The 19,970-nt window shown below is 31.3% G+C and overlaps 1 long non-coding RNA gene and 1 pseudogene across 3 annotated transcripts; both read left to right on the forward strand.

Annotated features, from left to right (window-relative positions):
• Positions 1-2,241: 2,241 nt before the first annotated feature.
• LOC149880247 (uncharacterized) lies at positions 2,242-9,500 on the forward strand (annotated as a pseudogene). Its single transcript, XR_016446121.1, has 4 exons — positions 2,242-2,367; positions 5,529-5,589; positions 6,603-7,891; positions 8,714-9,500. The product of XR_016446121.1 is annotated as an uncharacterized LOC149880247 (transcript).
• A 3,331-nt stretch (positions 9,501-12,831) lies between these two features.
• Positions 12,832-14,139, forward strand: LOC149880248 (uncharacterized). 2 transcript variants are annotated; one of them, XR_016446454.1, is made up of 3 exons: positions 12,832-13,005; positions 13,638-13,939; positions 14,074-14,139. It is a non-coding gene; the product is annotated as an uncharacterized LOC149880248 (long non-coding RNA). The 2 variants fall into 2 exon arrangements; XR_016446455.1 differs by lacking the exon at positions 12,832-13,005 and adding an exon at positions 13,479-13,502.
• The last annotated feature ends 5,831 nt before the right edge of the window (positions 14,140-19,970 follow it).

Genomic DNA, 19,970 nt, shown 5'->3' on the forward strand with positions numbered 1-19,970 from the left:
CGAAAGTCATCGTATTTTGGTTGAAGTTTATGGTGACCATGAAAAAATTTGAAGATGCAGAATTGGCAGCATTGCTCGATCAAGATTCTTGTCAAACGCAAGAGGACTTTGCAAAATCGTTTGGTGTTGAACAATCAACAGTTTCCAGACGCCTCAAAGCCATAGTTATGATTCAAAAAATGTCTCATTGGGTTCCACATGAATTGAAAGACAGAGATGTGGAAAGAAGAAAGACCATTTGTGAATTGCTCCCTGAAAGACAGAAAAGAAAGGGATTTTTGCGTCGAATCGTTACTGGTGATGAGAAATGGATTTATTACAAGTATACTAAACGAAAAAAGGCCTGGGTAAAGCCAGGTGAACCAGGTCCATCACAACCCAAACGGAATATTCACTGTGCAAAGGTTATGCTGTGTATATGGTGGGATATGAAAGGTGTGGTGTACCATGAGCTTCTGACACCTGGTGAAACTATTAATGGAGAACGTTATCGACAACAATTAATGCATTTGAAGCAAGCTCTGGTCATAAAACGACCAGATTGGGGTAACAGACATGATAAACTCATTTTTCAGCATGAAAACGCTCGACCTCATGTTGCAAAAGCTGTCAAAAACTATTTGGAAAATGTTGGATGGGAAGTGTTACCCCACCCGCCGTATTCTCCGGACATTGCTCCTTCTGACTACTACTTGTTCGATTGCATGAATAACGATTTGATTGGACAGCGCTTCACTTCTTCAGAAAATATTGAAAAATGGGTCTCTGATTGGATCACTTCTAAGGATGAAGCATTTTTTCGACATGGAATTCATAAATTGCCGGAAAGATGGGCAAAAGTAGTGACTAGCGATGGACACTATTTTCATTAATGTATTCATCCATTTAGTTTTTGAAATAAACCTTCAATTTTCAATTAAAAACCGTACGAATTAATTCCTAGACCAAATATAACTGTCGAGGGTTAAATTACATCGCGAAGAACTGCGCAGTCCCCAAGAGGAATGTTCGATGTTTCAAATGCGAAGAGATGGGACACATGGCGGCAAAATGTAAAAAGCAGCAGCAAAACGGGGAAGAGAGCCATCGGTGTGCGTTAGCTCGCTCTATTTCTAAGAGATTCGGACGTCTGTGCTGAGAAGTTGAGGCAGTGGAGTCGAATGGGTAACAACCCAGCAATTATCGACTTGCCAAAACCATATCCAGCTAAAAGCGGATGAGACACTATGGCCGTATCAAACGGTGATGTTTAAGAGCAAACGGTATTGTCTGACGCGACTTGGTTTTGCACTTAATGTGGCACCGATGATCATGAAATTAGTAGTGAGCGCCATCATTGAACAAGATGAAAAAGTAAAAAAAGGGACATCGACATACGAAGATGATATTTTTGTTGAATGTGGTTAACATGGAATAAGTTAGAAAACATTTTTCCAAATATGGCTTCGAAAGTAAGGACGGCAAAAGGATTGATAGTAGTGGGACACGAGTGCTCGGATTGGCCGTGAAGAAGCTTGGCAACAAGCTAATGTGGTCGAGAAGCAATCGGCTGGAGGAAATTCCGCGGACATTATCGAGGAGGACGGTTTTCTCCATTTGTGGGCAGTTTGTGAGTCACTTGCCGAGGTAAGGTTGAATGCGCGTTGCTGGCAGCATTATTAAGCGGAAGTTGGTTTCTTTGACGAATGGGTGCGATAATGAGATTCATGGCGTGGGGGTGAGGTGTGGGCTGGAAGAAGTGATGAAGAGGGTGGGAGAAAATAACCCTGCTCGTGGAGAATGTGAAGTGCGTGGTGATGAGGGTAAAGTATGGGTTGATGCTAGCTCTTTTGCATTAGGAGCTCTTGTCCAAATTGGAGGAGTCACTGTTAAAGATGCAACTTGGCTGCGTAAAGGCAGATCTGAAGTTCACATAAACAGGCAGAGCTAGACGTCGTAATATGCGTTGTTAAAATGGCTTTGGCTAGGAACCTCAATAAACTTTAGTTGTTCACAGACTCTGCAACGGTTTTTCTCTGGATTTCTGATGCTGTCACCGGAAAGTCCAGATTAAGATCAAAAGCTTCAGCTGAACTGCTTATACGGCAAAGAGTGAACTTGTTCCGGGAGTTGGTTGAAAACTGTAATTTGGGCGTCAATGTAAATCTGATGTCGTCGAAAGACAATTTGGCCGACTCATTAACTACAATACCCGGTCGGTGAATGAGAATGTTAAAACTTAACGTTACGAATTGTGCCGGAATGGCGTTGATGAATAGAGATTCAATTTTGGAAATACACAAGCGAACTGGAAATTTTGGAGTCAGAAGAACTTCGCTCTTCGTTCGGAAGAAGTTCCCAACTGCAACAAAAGAAGATATACAAAAAGTGATTCGGGAGTGAAAACCATGCCAATCGATAGGTTCGGCACCTGTTGGACTCACGGGAAGTTAGAAGCCAAAGAAAATCGGAAAAGATTAGGTATGGATATCACTCATTACAAAGGAGAAATTTATTTGAGCTTGATCAACTGTTGGCCTTCAAGATTCACACCGTGGCGTCAGCTGCCACACTCGCAGGGAAACATCGCATTAATTCGGCAGTTGCAGTCCATATTTTGCGAAAGGGGAGCACCAGAAGAAATATTGACGGACAATTTGCGGAATGCAGCAAACTCGAATAAATAATGTGACAGATATAGAAATAGAGGTTGGGAATAATTGTGCAAGTTGTGGCGAAAACATGGAGACCACAAATTTACAAATTTGATCCATTTTTCTTCTAAATTCTTTGGGGAAACTAAAAACAGCTTTACTTGCAAAAAGATAACTAGATTCACTTCTTTTAAATTTAGAACCAGTTCGACAATTAACTACTGCGCATTTATTTACTATATTTCTTACAACTAATTTTTCAACTTGATCAAAACGACATCCCTGGCGAAACAAACGCTAAAAACTGGCCTTCTAATTTTCGTCTTTTTTATGCAACATATTTAGCTGTGTATAAAATAGGCCATGGTGAGACTACCAATGATGACATCGGTCAGGAAACCTGTCTTATCAGAAGTAGCTACCCAGACCGTCAGTCTTTTGGAGATGTTTTTTCTCTTTTTGACAGTAATCAGTAATCTTCAAAGAGCTTCTCTACTTTATAAATCCACTGGAGAACCATTTGGAATCTTAGGGCTTACCTCTCCGTAGTCAATAATGTCATCAGCGTCCATTCTGAGACCACCGATGGCGCGGATATTAATTTGAACCCAGATTCCTCCTTGAAGTTATTTGAAGATTAGCTACACAAATTAATTCCTAGATTTCTGTTTTAGTTTGTCGTAGAGATAGGAGTTTGGCGAAAGATAATTAGTTTACTAGTATTATCCTCACCAAATTGAGCACTTCATTCTCTTTTGTAAAATATTAGATGATTTATTAACTAGTCAAGACATGTTTCTTTTTTCATATCTTAGTGGATTTCGCAAAGTTATCAGCCGTTGATTTGCTTAGGTGTCGTTTGTTGTTTTGTGCAAATTGCTAGCTGATGGATTTTATCTTGTCGAAGCATTTTTCTTGGTCAAATAGTAAAAATAACGAAAGACAAGTGATGAGAATTTTCCCGAAAGAAAATGAAAGAAACCATGGTATCATATGAAAGATTTAGTGAAGTCGAAATCCTAAAAAACCGTGACCTTGAAAATATTGCTTTCGCTGACAAATATGCATCATTAAATATATTGCTTGCCTCTTTATATAGAATCGCCTGTTTTTTAGATCTTTTATTCCCTTTTAGCCTCCATATCAATCTTAAAAAACTTTCGCTCTTAAGTTTTTAATAAGTTTTCTAATTTTTTTATGATAAATATGTCCCTTACTAATTTTTCTATTAGAAATATGTTAAGTCCAGTGGATGAAAAATTGGGAACTGGTGATTTCCCCACCCGCGCATTTAGATCGATAAACGCTCTTTTCAATTATGGTTCAAACATTTGAAATCTCGTGTTTAATGCTTAAAATTTAGAAATATATCTAATATTTCAGATTCATTTAATTAAACTCATTTTAACAAAAAAAAAAAAAAATCATTATTTTAACTTCAATTAACATGCTAATGTATATGTTAAGCGTAAATAATCTTGAGCGAATCGAATATTCTTAAACATCTTCCGATTTATGCCTTGTAAAGTTGGATAAAATAAAAGTTAGTTAGAAAGTAACTTTAAAGTTTAGTAAAAGGCGTGAGTCTTAGGTGTGTAACAGACAGCCTTTTTTCAAAGAAATTTTAAAAAGAAGGTTTTAAAATAAAGTGGAGAGATGAGAGCCACGCTATGTAAAAACTTAGAAAAAAAATTGTATTGTTAGCTTTTAACTTTTCTCAAGAAAACTCAGCTGCTAGAGGAGGAGTAGCGTTTTATTAATCTCTACTTTTACATTATGCTGCTGATTATATGCTGCTCAACAGATTAAAAATGTAATTTCAAATAGACGTTTACGCGACTTTCAAATATTTGTCCAAAATTTTTAATGACTAATAAACCAATTAAACTGCTGCAATACTTCTATATATAAATTCTAAAGACTTTTTGTAAACAAGTTTTGTTAGATCTTTGAAAAAAGTATTTTATTTTTAAAAGTTATGAAGCATGCCTCAAAGTGTTATCTCACTTAAGTTGAACAAACTTAAACAGAGAAGTAGTTAATGATGGCGACATCATAGCTTAATGCTGGCCTTTCAAGACACATTTGACCTCTAGCTTTAATTAAGTTCTGGCACCATTCTTAAACACACGATTTTGTAAATGCTAATTTATATTTACGAACTACATTTTACAGCTCTGTAAATACAGACTTTTTAAAATTTAATCCTATAAGCTCTAAATATTCTCTGTAATTACAAAATACAGGCTGAGTTTATTTTTAGCTGTCGCCGAAAAATACTCTTAAGGTAAACTTTTAATTTAGTAACTTGCAAATTAAAATTCGAACAATGAAAAATAAAAAATCGAAAATAACAGTTAACAAATCCATCTTCTAGAATCGAATAGTCCTAATTTATTTATGATTTAAATCTTCCTATACAGCATAAAGTTGAATTAGTAAATGAAGTTACTTATTATGATATATTATACTTATTATATTTATATACGTAATTTTTGGTACGTATGCACTTCCTACATCTCCAAATTCGGTGTGTGTATAAGTGGAAATGGTAATGCAGCTCTTATCCTGATACTACACTTGTGGGGCCCCTGAATGCCGTCACATCTTATTATGCTTTTCTCAATGGCTGGCTCTATAAATGCAGAAACACACCCAAATTTAGATCTGTAAAATTTTTCTATAAAACACCATTTCAAAGGATTTAATGATGCAAATAATGCATCATATTAGGTGCAGAAAAGATTGTAATATACATCGATTTTACTTATTTTTTATCGAATAAAATGCATCTTAAAGAAATCTATAAGATCTACGTCTATTTCGCGCTCGTTCAGGACGTTAGTTCAGACATCTTTTTGACCAGTTTTTAGATGTATATTAAATGCATTTTAGATATCTTTCTGCCTGCTTGGTCGTCCATATAGGTTAATCCAAGAACTTCTGAAGCTAATGGGTATTTTTAGAAGCATATTTTTGTGTGTTCTTGTGTCACGTACTACGCCATTAAAGGCAACCATTTGATTGCAAACACCATTCGATTAAAACTGGAAAACTTCTGGTTCTTCTTTGAAATGCAGACTTCTCCACAAAATCCAAAAGTGACTTGGATCGTCCTGGTGTATTCCGATTCTTAAATACATTTCCGATACATCACAAGCCAACGCTATCAGGTATTTTCGAAATCTAAGTAGAACTGCCACTAGATCTTGTTGAAGCTTGGGACCTTGATAAATGACATCGTTAACTGATTTCCCGTAAGCAAGCCCACCTAGAGCCAATTGTAGGCATCCTCACTTCGGTCCTAAGTGTGTCTGATGTTAGGTTTTTTTGCGGGACCAATATGGGCAAACACATTTAACAAATAGTGAGCACAACTTTACGCGACCGGTCTGGTTTTAATATGGGCTTTCCATATATAAATTTAGAAGTGGGCAAGTGCACATAGGGCCTGTTACAGGCTGGCTCATATCGGTCATAAGTGTGTTTGATAGTTGGTTTGTTTATGGAACAAATGTGGGCAAACACAACAAAAAAAATGTTAAAAAGCAAGATAATTCAACTTTACTAGACCTGTGCAGTTTTAACGTGGGCTTATCTTTGTTAAAAATAACTGACATCGAGGCAGATATAAAAAAGGTTAAGTTGAAAAATTAAAAATGAATAAACGCCTCGTGAATTTAGAGTTTACGAATCAAAAAATGATGTTATTGATGATGTTAGATTATTTTTGTTGTTGTTGTATTTTATTTAAAACATAAGAATTTCCTTAAGGTATAATGCCTCAATGCAGTTTTAGTATTAATAACGATGATTCAAGAAATTGCTTTACTAAGATTATCTTTTATAAATAAATTTATAAAACTAAATTTATCATAATGACAAATTTACTTTGTGATGTTTCATTGTTTCGTGAATGGCAATATTTATAATATTGTATTGCATTAATATATTAATGCAATGATATAGATTGCTTAGATAAACACTATGCAGTTACTATAAATGATATTATTTGTGATGCACCTGCAAGAGCCTTTATAAAATCTGTGAACGTTGAAGAAGGTGTGAATTGTTCAAAAAAATTCACTTTCCCAAAATTAGATGCACCTTTAAGAACTGATGAAGATTTTCTTGCTCAAAAAGATGAAGAACATCATACTCCAAATACGGTATCTCTGCTTGCAGAACTTAATATTGGTATGGTTTCTCATTTCCCTTTAGATTATATCCACCCGGTTTGCCTTGGTGTGGTTTGCAGAATTATGTTTATAGATTAAGGGTGAATTTCAATATAGGCAATCATCAAATACTATTAGCATAATATCAGCAAACTTGTGTTCATTAAGAGAAGCAATGCCTAGGGAAATTTGTAGGCAACTAAGATCTTTATTTGAATTTCGAAAGCGGAAAGCTACTGAGCTTCGACAGTTTTTGCTTTGTTCTGGAGCAGTTGTACTTCACAATGTTTTGCCACAAGACATGTATCAAAACTTTTTGACACTTTCCATAGCAATGATTCTTCTGTTATGTCCAAGATATGTTGCATGTGAACACTATCGTGATTATGCAGAAAAGTTGTTGATAAACTTTGTTCAAAACTTTCGTATAATGTAGGGTGATAATCAACTGGTGTATAATTTTCACACATTAATTCACTTGGTTCAAGACTGCAGAATATATGGAGCACTAGATAATGTTTCAGCTTTTCCTTTCGAAAATAAATTGAGTATTATTAAAAAAACACATTCATAAACCACATAATCGAATAGCTCAAATTATTAATTGATGTGAAGAGAAGGCATTTGCTACAATTCAAAATAAAAAGTCAATGTCTGTTGAAATAGAAGCTGCTAAACTTTTACAAAGAAAACATTCAACTGGTATAATACCTCCAAATTTGCCTCCAGGGCATTATCAACAATATAAAATCTACAAAGGAAAAAAGTATTTTGTTTCAATTTCTTTCAAAATTCGTGTCTTGGGAAAAGCTGGTATGGGACATTGTTATTGTTTTGTGATTATTGCCTATGTTGTTTATATAAGTTGGTGATTTTTTTAATTATTTTGAATCCCGAATATTAGATCAGTTAATGTCATGACCAGGCCAATAAATATTTTATATGTCTTAATCATTATTTTAACTTATTTAGCAATTACACAAGAGCAAGAGAAGAGTTAAAATATGCAGAAAATACTTTTGGTTTAAATTTTACAGAACAGGAGGCTGAAGAAAAAGATGTACCTATTAGGCAGAAAAGGTAATAATAGAAGTAATGTCTTCTCAATAATTGTACTAGTGTTGAGTGTGTTAGTGTTTAGTTTTATAATTTTTAATTGAATAACTTCAAATATTTTCAAACTATTTTAGAAAACATTAGGTGATAATTCCATTTACTGTTTAGGATTGCAACTAAAAAATTTTCATCAGATTTTGAATCTGAAATGGAATTTGAAAATGACATTGATTATTTCCCTCTTAAGAATAAAAAATTAGCTGGGAAAACTCAACTTAGTGCCACAACTCAAATTCTTCCCCCTTTTTTTGCTGTGCCATTTTCTGTTACAGCTTCAAGTTCACCAACATTGATAACAACTTTACCGATTTTGCCAATATCTTATGAAATACCATTTTCATCTCTTGACAAAGCAGCAATGATGACACCAACCCAGTGTACTCGTTTGTCAAACACGACAACAGTTTGTATGTCAAGGACGGTAACAACGACATCACCAGTTTCAAATATTGGTGAGTTACATAATTTAAAAAACTCATTGGTAGAACAGTTGCTGAAAATGTGTGTGGATATTCAGCAAACCCAGACTATCCACACCAACATGCTTGCTTAGTCAAGGGAATGTAATGGCACAGGCTTCATGTTTACCAGACAGGATAAGCATTGATTGTTGGCTATTTGATTTTTTTCAGATTAAATGACTATATATGTGATAATGTAAGCAGGCTTGGACTGGGCCGCCGGGATACCGGGAGATTCCCGGTGGGCCGGTTGGCATAAAAATTGTATTATATTTTTAGTTAGACTACATTATATTTTCCAAATAAAATGTAAATTAAAGTTCAGATTGGTTTGAAAGAGAAAAGAATAGAGCAAATCAACTACTTGAAAGTGCAAAAGATAAATTTCGTATCAACGTTCACAACATGGTAATGAATCAAGTAATCAGTAGTCTAAAACAGAGATGCTCAGTAGCAGATTGCAGCATCTGAGTGGGTTGCTCAGAAAGTTTGATGCTAGTGTAACAAAGGATCAGCTTCAAACGGAATTATCGGACTTTGCAAGGAAATGGGAAAGTTTCGAAATAACTCTTGAAGATGAATATAATTTGATATTTGACACGGAAGTATCTAACTCTGTCTCGGACAACATGCAACAATATAAATCCGAAGAATCTGAAACTGTCTTTACAATCCCAGAAGTGGAAAACTGTGACAGCCACAGAAATAAATGCAATCTTGCAACAAATGTATTGTTTGTTGTTACTTTGTCCTCCAGAAATTTAACTTGCATAGTCTTGCGTATTCAAATTTGTTTCTGGCTTAAAAATTTGTGCTTACATTATCCTCATTACAAACTGCTTGTGAAAGGTCATTTTCGAAATTTAAATATATTTTGAACAGATTAAGAAACTTGATGAGCCAGTCAATTTTACAGCCATTCATGCTGATATCTTGTGAAAAAGACGTTCTTCCGAGAATTAATAGCGATGCAATAATTGATGTCTTGGCATCGACTAGTCAAACGATAAAAAAGTTGCTATACTAGTCAATATTGAATAGCGATGGTGTCTACTATTTCTTGACTCCAACTTACAGCAGTGTTTTAGAAATATTTATTTTTATCAATATTTAGGCAGGGAAGATTAAATTTTTTTTTTTATACTTTAAATAATAATAAACAATAATTTTATAAAACGCTAATTATCCCGTTGATGGGCTCAGTGACGCAACAGCTTTTAAACTATTACTATAAGTTAATATAATGTTTTTTGACCAACTTTTTTTCAGTAATGATGAAAAGTTTACATTAAAATATATAATTTCTAAAAAAATTTCGCCTTAAAGCCTATTTTCATTGTGATAATTAAACTTTTTTAGCTTTTAGTTCAGTGACGCAACCTAATTTTTACAGATGTGTATGTGACAAAAAAACACTTGAATTATTTTTAAAGACTAAAAGTGTTTTCACTCAAGACATATATATAATCTCAAAGATTCTTTCTAAACAAAAATATGGATATGTTTTGTTTAAAATATTGCAAGAATTTGCCCTATATATATATATTATTATATAATTTGATATATATATATATATATATATATATATATATATATATATATATATATATATATATAAAGATGAGTCGAAATGTAAAAAGTATTAAGTTGGAGATCCTGTACATGTCTAAAAAGTTGGAGATCCTGTACATGTCTGAAAAAACCTCACTTTTTATTTTATGGACAGTGTCTACAGGTCCCAACTCAGACTAGAAAGACTACATAAATACCCAATGTTAGTGTAATGTATTGCAATGTATTACAAATTAAAAAGAATGTAAACTGTAACGAATCAATGTTAAAAAGCAACAATACAAAGTTGTTTAACCTAACTGTTAATAAAATCTTTCTTGCTGTCTATTTTTGGTATCTCTAATCTGGATTTCTTACTCTGTAACACCATGCCATGACGGGACTTTCTCCCATAAACTTTACAGCTCGCAGCGCTAACGTCTTTAATTGTTCTCTCTACTGCCTGTGAATGACATGGAACATCGGGCAGTAGTATTGGATGTGTGTAAGTAAGTTGATCATTTGAAAGGTGTGATAGCATCGGAGGAGACGTAACATTACTCTGGTCCTAGTCAATCATGTTAATGAACGATGTCGCAACCAGATTTAATGTTATATCCTTCTTATCAAAGACGCGTACCGGTATGTTACTATTAGTCTGCTTCTCTCTTGCTCTTATTATTTGTTCTACTGAAAAACGACGAGTTTCCATATCACTTTCACTAACTGCAGCAAACAGAATGTTTTCAGCATGCGCAAAGTAGCAGTTATTTTCGAGAACAGGACTAACCAACCTGATCTCTTAAATTTGTACAATTAAAAGCAACTCTATGTTGAACATATATGCCAACAATCTTACACCGTTCACAAGAATTGTAACCAGTGTGGTTTACGATACACTTCATGAATGAACGAGCAAGTGCATCACAAACAAAATTCTTCAAAAAAAAGAGACAAATGTTTTTCATTAATAATAACTGTTCCAGCTAAATTTTGAAATTCTGCAATGAATTCACTAAGAAATTCATGCACGCTATCTGGCTTACTCTTACCGGAAAACAAAGAAATTATAAAAACGTCAAGACAACCAAAACTCCCCAATATCGGTCAAAACTGAATTCCAATGGATTTGAAGAGTGGTAAACCATCCACATTTACGTGTAAATCAATGCTATCGTTATCATTAAAATACTTTGGATTTTCAAGCATCACTTTTCAATACCCGCTTGTATACCAAAATATATAAATGTATATAAAAATATATAAACCTCCACATTTTTCTATTTCATGCGTTGTTCTAGCAGTTTTTAGCAAAGTTCTTAAATCTTTAGGCAATGATGGGTGCCCATTCTTTCTTAATATTTTTAGCAAACCATTTACAAATACACGTGAGCAGTTATTTCCACTGATGAGTCGACTTAATTCCATTTGAAAAGCATGTGTATCTGGAATATCGCCATTAGAGGTATCTGATGAAGATAACACAACTTATTAATATCCAAAGTCATTTCTATCATCAAAGGCAAACTGTTCAATACTATCACTGCATTGACATAAATCATTTCTTGCAGAGGAATGATTTGCCTCAACTTTAACTTTTCAGCGGAATGAATTGCCTCAACTTCAAAATAGTCACTCCCAATATAGTGACCTTTTTATCTGTTACGATATTTTCTCATATAAGTTCTCATGTAAAGTGTATTGCAGTGTTTCCAGCTTGGCTTAACTATATTTCTAAATATTATATATTCTTGAAAAAGTGAGTTATATTATTATTACACATAAGTGTTAACAAAAGAAAACCATTTTTAACTGATGATAAATTTTTTTCTACTAAACATTTTCAAATCAATATAATAATAGTAATATGCATAAAAATACAGTTTTAGTTTATAAATCCTATGTCAATATTAAAAATTGTAGAACTTAAAGCCTTATATATATATATATATATATATACATACATATATATATATATATATATATATATATATATATATATATATATATATATATATATATATATATATATATATATATATATATATATATATATATATATATATATATATATATATATATATAAACAGATTGAGAAAAAATACTAAATACTTTTTTTATTAAAATATTTAAGCAATAGTGGAAAAAAAATTCATTTTAAAAAGTACTTCCCTTAATATTTTTTGAAAATGATGTGAAGGTTTCCTCTTTTACGTGAATGTCCGTTGTTCAATATCCTCTTATCATATTTTTCCTCAATGGTTTTGTATGTAAAAGACATTAAAGATATATGTAAAACAAAACATATCTAATAATAAAAGACAAACAACAAGATTTTTAAAGAACATTAATTAGTAAGCTATCGTTAGGAAAAAGTTTTTATAGTAGAATTGCGCGGAAGAAATTTCCTAAAGGGGACATTGACTTCGTTTCCTTGAAATACTGTTAATATAGTTTGAGCGGTAAACTTATATAAAGGAGAAACGCGAAAAATTGAACGCGAAACTTATGTATAGGAGAGTTATTTAGTAGAAGAGAAAATGTAGAATTTCAACGTTGTGTTTGCTGCGAGAAGTATAATTGAAATATTTAATCCGAGAGTCATATGTTCACGACCAAAGAGTCGTTTGAGAATATATAATAATATTATTATTAACTCCAATAGTGTAATATTAATCAAGATAAATCAGATTTCACTCGGCTTGGGTTTTTAATGAAGTTTAATGAACATTATTATTAATAAAAATTTGAAAACGCAGTATTCAGAACTTCGGGAAAAAATAGTTGATGGAAAAATTCGGAATTCCACATACCTAATATGCGATCATCTTTAAGACGTCTTTTAGATGTCTTAGTGAGACATCTAAAAGAAAAATGTGAAAGCATCTTTGTATCACCAATAAATTCTAAAAAATTAAACATATCAGTGATAAAAGATTTTAACAATTTGTCTTTCAAATCAGTTGCTTTAAACAATGCAGAATTATCATGTAAAGTTGGTCGCATGAAGTACCATAGATGTAGTTTTTTGTTGTATCCGCTACTGCGCATGTGTTAAAAGCTATTGTAGGTTGTTTAAAATATAGTATAAAGTAACAATATTGATTTTGATTTGACTTTTCCCTCATCACATTTTCTGTTTGTTCTCAAAGAATATGTTACAATATTTTGCTTTCAAGTTTTTTCTTATGTAGAAAAGGATTATGAGTTTTTGTACAACCATTGTTTCCAAAACCTCTACTATTTTTACATTGCTTTGACGAATGGTTAAAGCTTAGATGCTAAAAGTATAATCTTTGCTTCTTAGCAATGTCCCATTGTTTTTCTAAATCGTGGGCTATAAACGTTAGGCATAGCCAATACAAGTTTTAAGATCATTTTTACAAACCACACATTTTTTGGTCCAGTTTCATTTCGTTTATTCGACTACTTTCTCCAAAGAAAGAACTCCCCTTGGATTCTTCTGTTTATTATCGGTGTTCTTTAGAAAACCATCGGTCGTTTCTGCTGCTGCTGCTGCTGCTACTTGAACCTCTTCCTCTTCATTAATGAACTTTTGAACTGTATTAACATTTTCATTTATTCCATTTTTATATATCCAATTTTTGAATTGTATTAAAATCGCCTTTTGAATCTTCTTCTAGATTCTGTGATATGTTTTGTCGCCAAGCTCTTTAATATTTTTAGCTTTTTTTTAGATTTACCAAGGCTATTTCGAGCAAGTCAGCGAATATTTTGATATCTCTCGGGTGGTTCTCTCGTATAGGCTTGAAGTTGTCCAGATCATCAAGGCGGATTTTACTTTTAGTTCCCCCATATTTTTTTTCAAGTCTCCCTTTAGCAGCTTCATAGGTGAATGACAAATGTCCGTGTCCATCAATGGCTTTAAATGCATCACCAGATAGATATTGGCGTAACTGTAGTAATTTATATTCTGCTGTTGTTGGAGCGTTATTGATGTAGGCGTTGAACGAAGTCTTTTTATCGTCATTAAATATTGGTATGGACAGATTTTTAAGCTATATCCTTAAATCTTGTTCAATTTTTCAATAACTCAATTTTTTTTTCATTTTCTTTTAGATTTTTCATCTGAATTAATTTCTACATTAATATTTTTGCTATTGTTGCTTATAGACTTCGTTGCCTGTTGATACGTTCCATCATTACTCATCCACCGAAGTTCGCTGTTATCTTCTTTGTAAGTCTTATCTTCTAAATCAATGTTAGAATTTCGTTCCGACCTTTGACGTTTTGTTTCAGATTAGTCAGCCATATATTTACCTTCTTATTGTTATTGTGAGGGCGGGGATTTTATTAAGTTTATATTACTTATGCAATTTGGTTCTTACTGTTCTTAGGTGATATATATTTGTGTGGTGTAAGTGTACGGCGCAGATATGACAAAGCGCGATAGGAGCATCAGACTTTTTAATAACAATTTTTAACGCATAAAGCAATAATAAAGATATTAATAATTATAATATTGTCTTACTCAAAATGCAAACAAAAATAAAAATACATACGACTGATTTTTCTTCTCTTACTTATTTTTCTTAATCAATATTCTCAATTATTTCTCATCAATATATATATTCTCTTAATATTTACTCATACAAATAACAATACATTAATACTTAAAATCTCTTAAAACTTTTTAAAATTCTTTTCTCATATAATCTCTTAAAATCTCTTAAAACTATTTTAAATTCTTTTCTCATGTAATCTCTTAAAATCTCTTAAAACTATTTTAAATTCTTTTCTCATGTAATCTCTTAAAATCTCTTAAAACTTTTTTAAATTCTTTTCTCATATAATCTCTTAAAATCTTGATAAAAAACTTATTTCAAGGAAGTATGCATCTTTTTGAATGGGGATCAGTTTGATAGCCCATTGATGGGTCATTCCATATGAAATCATCCAGGCCATGACACCCTTACGTCTCAGAATTTGTTCAATTTTAGTTAAAAATACACGTGGGTTCCAGAGATATCGTCAGTTAAAATAATGCTGACTCAGCATTTTAGTGATCTTCTGAAGCGACTACAAAGCAACTTTGACATATAGTATCTTTATAATGGCTTAGGGAAATTTCCTAAAATTTGGTACCCCAATAGAGTTTTACTTGCGGAATCCAAAAAGAGCACTGTCAAGACTCCACTTCTCAGGAAATGCCTCGTTAATCCAATTTTGTTCAAAATTATTGACTTGTAAATTCATGATTTTTGGAGGTAAAATGAAGGCTGTGGCCCAAAATCCCGAATAAAAAGTTTAATTGTATATCATTATTTTATCTTAGGTCTACTGAAAAAAATTAGATTCATCAATTGTCTCTCTAATACTTGATCAAAATTTGCGTTTAAAAAATGTGTCTTTACAGAAAAATTTAAATTTTGTAACGAAAGCACATGAAATGTTTTTTAAAACATTTATTTGAATAAAGCATCAAATAGTGTTATTTATTGACTGGTTTAGGACGTTTATAGTCATAGGCCAAGGGAGGGCCAGCGGGCCTCTGATCAGTTCTCCCCCCCCCCCCCCCCATCTCCCTGGATTTTTTTTTTTTCTTTTTAATGCATTAAATGATATAATAATAAATAATTATTAAAATTCAATTTAAAAGCATACTTTTTTTTTAGTTTAAGTTTGAGAAACAATTTTTTTTCATTATTTACCTCTAAGATCTAAACTAAAATCTTTTCACAATTTTAAAAATCATAAATTTTAAAACCAAAAATATTGAAATGTTTTTTAAAACATTTTAACAATCAATATCTTTATAGTATTATTTAGTAGATTAATACTGATATAGTTATTGACATAATAAGGTGGACAGTAGGGTTTATTTAAACGTTTCTCAGCCTTCCATCCAAGGATTTGAAAAAAAGAAAGACAAATTCTAAATCCAAAATAGGTAAATAAAAATACAACAAAATTATTTTAAATGCATTTATTTTTTTTTTTGTAACCAACTGCTTATATTCTCTAAATCTAAATCAGATATGTTGTACGTACAACCTGATATTGTTTTGGGTGTAGAAATTAGACATATAACTTCAGAATTGAGCACCCAACGCTCGTCATTTCTCATTGGCCAAAAGAAGGTTTTACCTGGTCCATGTGGATGCATGAATCTGACTTTTATATCAAGCTCACTTACATCTTCAGCAATCACTACCCACCAAAATCCGTCATAAAAAAAAAACATGCAATATAATCCTTTTTTTTTAATGTTTAATAAATATTCTTTATTATGTTTGCTTTTTGGAATGATTTCAAATATTTCAATACATGCATCAATACTTGTTTTTTTATAACATATAGTGTTTGAAGCAATTGGAATAAAATGATGATATGTCCTTGTGCCAGGAACTATTCTTCCACCTAAATATTTACTGCAGAATTTCCGAACTGGGGTTACATAAACCTTATTTTGTTGCAAAAATTTCGCCAAGTCTAGGGAAATCTTTATATAACCTAAGAAACAAATTTAGTTTTAAGTTTTTAAAATAATTGAAAATATAAAATTTTTTATAAATAATAAAATGTTTTTCTTTTATTTTAATTTCCATATCAATTCTATTGTAATTAATATTAGATTATTTATTATAGCAATTTTTTTACTTTCCATGTGTGTTCCAAAAGGATTGCAACACTTTGTAATTTTTCTCTCAAAATATTTTCCATAGAATTGCTCATGATAACAACATATAACTCTTATTGAACAATATTTTTCCTTTAAATTTGCTCGTCATATTATTACTTTTTGTTTTTCACAAGAAAGATCTTTGAATTGAACAAAACCTTGTTTTCTAGAAAATCCAGTTTTGTGGCAATGAATGTTAAGACTTTTTCCAATTACACATTTCTCCATATTAAGTATGTTTATTATTTATAATATTACCTGCTAAAAAAAATACAAAAACAATAAAATTCATAATCAATCTTTAAAAAATACAAACAAGGAAAGTATAACCTTTAAAAAGAACAAAACAAAATATTTGCTTGTTTTTGATATAGTAAGAGGTAATCATTCACCAATTTGAATTAAAATAATGAAAAAAAATTGTTTCTCAAACTTAAACTAAAAAAAAAAGTATGCTTTTAAATTGAATTTTAATAATTATTTATTATTATATCATTTAATGCATTAAAAAGAAAAAAAAAAATCCAGGGAGATGGGGGGGGAGAACTGGTCAGAGGCCCGCTGGCCCTCCCTTGGCCTATGACTATAAACGTCCTAAACCAGTCAATAAATATCACTATTTGATGTTTTATTCAAATAAATGTTTTAAAAAACATTTCATGTGCTTTCGTTACAAAATTTAAATTTTTCTGTAAAGACACATTTTTTAAACGCAAATTTTGATCAAGTATTAGAGAGACAATTGATGAATCTAATTTTTTTCAGTAGACCTAAGATAAAATAATGATATACAATTAAACTTTTTATTCGGGATTTTGGGCCACAGCCTTCATTTTACCTCCAAAAATCATGAATTTACAAGTCAATAATTTTGAACAAAATTGGATTAACGAGGCATTTCCTGAGACAATGGAGTCTTAGCAGTGCTCTTTTTGGATTCCGCAAATAAAAATCTATTGGGGTAACAAATTTTAGGAAATTTCCCTAAGCCATTATAAAGATACTATATGTCAAAGTTGCTTTGTAGTCGCTTCAGAAGATCACTAAAATGCTGAGTCAGCATTATTTTAACTGACGATATCTCTGGAACCCACGTGTATTTTTAACTAAAATTTTTGCAGTTATTTTTTTAATATGGACTGTAAGTGAGGTATCAATGAACAAATTCTGAGACGTAAGGGTGTCATGGCCTGGATGATTTCATATGGAGTTACCCTGATATTAAAACATTTAAAATTGATATTAAAACATTTAATGTGTATTGCATCACAATGAGTTCCCTGTTGGTTGATTGCCAAATTTCAATTTACTTTTTTATGCAGTTGTTCTTGTTGGCCATAGTTATAACTCTTATGGTATAATCTGGTACTGGTTAAAATAGATATAGATAATATACCAATATCATAAAAAAAAAAAAAACTGGTTGGCAACAGAGGAAAGGTCTTCATTACTTAGAGTAATGAATTGCCATAGGATGCATATGTGTCTCAGTGAGTTAAATCAACATTAAAGGTCAGAAAGAATTGAGTTAATAATGGTAATGAATACTTTCACTTTGTAGTATTGTTCTGCCTCAGATTGTGTTGATAAATGTCTGCTGAGAGAGAAATCAGACGAAATGCCCTAATTCTGAGCTACTAGTTTTGATTCCTGTAGAATTGTATCTCACTGTTCACAAATAAGTTATTCAACTTATTTGTGAACAGTGAGATACAATTCTACAGGAATTCCCATCAGACAATTAACATTATCTCTTGCTGCATCAAATGTAGCATCCTGCACTTCAATGGCATGTTTGGCTTCATGTAGAAGATTCAGCCACCTTCAATGTTAGAAGTTTCAGCTACAAAATTGATAACAAAACACATTCAAAATTTGACATATACTTTAGAATTGATTGAAGGTGATTTTAAGCATCTGCTGTGAAATTGAGAGATTCCATCTCCTTTAAGTGTTCTTCACTGCATATAAATACTGAGCAACTGGTTTGACACTGTCAATATGAGCAGACCTTCTGACATGCTGTGCAAAGAAAAACCATGTGTCTATAAAATCTCAAATAACAATTGAAAAGTACTTCACAATATTAATTTTATCAATAATTACTGTCTGAATAAAGGAGCCACAGAAATCAATAAATTCTTTTTTTATTTGCATTGAAAGATAATAAACTTGCTGGTGTTTGTGACTTTGTTGTGATATAGGAAATTTTTTTTACATGTTCAGATTAAAGTGGGTTATATTTACTGAGAGGCTCAGTTATATTCAAAAAAGTTCCATTTTCTGGATCATCTATGTGATTACTGGAACCAAAGGATGCTAATCCACACCTAGAAAGAAATAGTATGACATCAAGTATTCTCCATAGAATCTTTATCTTTATCTTATTAATATTTTTTGATCACCTTGTTTTAACAGAGCTTTTGGCTTTCAGCCAAAAGCTCTGATAAAATAAGGTGATCAAAAAAGTTTTTGGCTCTTGCTTAATTTTCTTTATGTAAAGTTGAGTTTTCACAAGTTCTTATCTTCTCTTTTAACTTTCTTCATATATATATATATATATATATATATATATATATATATATATATATATATATATATATATATATATATATATATATATATATATATATATATATATATATAAATTTTTTTTTGTATATCTTTTTTTAAAAGTAAAATTATATAGTATATAATTTTTTTTTTTTTTGTATATCTTTATTTAAAAGTAAAATTACTTTTAAAAAATATTTGGCTCATATTTAATTTTTTTCCTGAAAATTATCTTGCTAGATAATCTTTCCATTATCCAGTATCTTGCTGGATTTAAAAACTCAATATATGCATTCCTAATTGCAAAAAGTAGAAATTAATCATAAAAACAAACTGATAGAAAAGAATGTGTTCATTTATATACAAGTTTATTTATATACTAAAGGAGAAAAATTTGTAAAATGCAGATTTTACCACTGCCATTTATTATGAATAAACAATTTTCTTTTGATTTTTAAATAAAACAAAAAAAAGATTAAATGCATTCTTTCTTTACTAACAAAGTTTGTAAGATTTTTTATAGCTTGGAAACCCATATATATTTCTGTATAACATTTACAATTTTATTTATACAAAATCTTTTTAGATTATTTTAAAAACATACTAGAAATAAAATTAGGAATCAAAGATTATTTTTTTAACATTTATGATATTTTTTTGCTCATTTTTTTATTATATATTTAATAAAGAAAGCTTATCATGAATAAAGACGCAGAGAAAAGAACATCCCAAGATCTCTTGAATATTACTGAAGACAGTTTACACAAAAAATTTATAATTCAACCTGAGAAAACCCAGAGAAATTTTAAAACATTTCGAATGCAAACTTCATTAT

Source organism: Hydra viridissima, unplaced genomic scaffold (assembly GCF_058129835.1).
Source record: "Hydra viridissima isolate aposymbiotic clone 2 unplaced genomic scaffold, HvirCarnegie_v1 scaffold_13, whole genome shotgun sequence".
Taxonomy (NCBI): domain Eukaryota; kingdom Metazoa; phylum Cnidaria; class Hydrozoa; order Anthoathecata; family Hydridae; genus Hydra; species Hydra viridissima.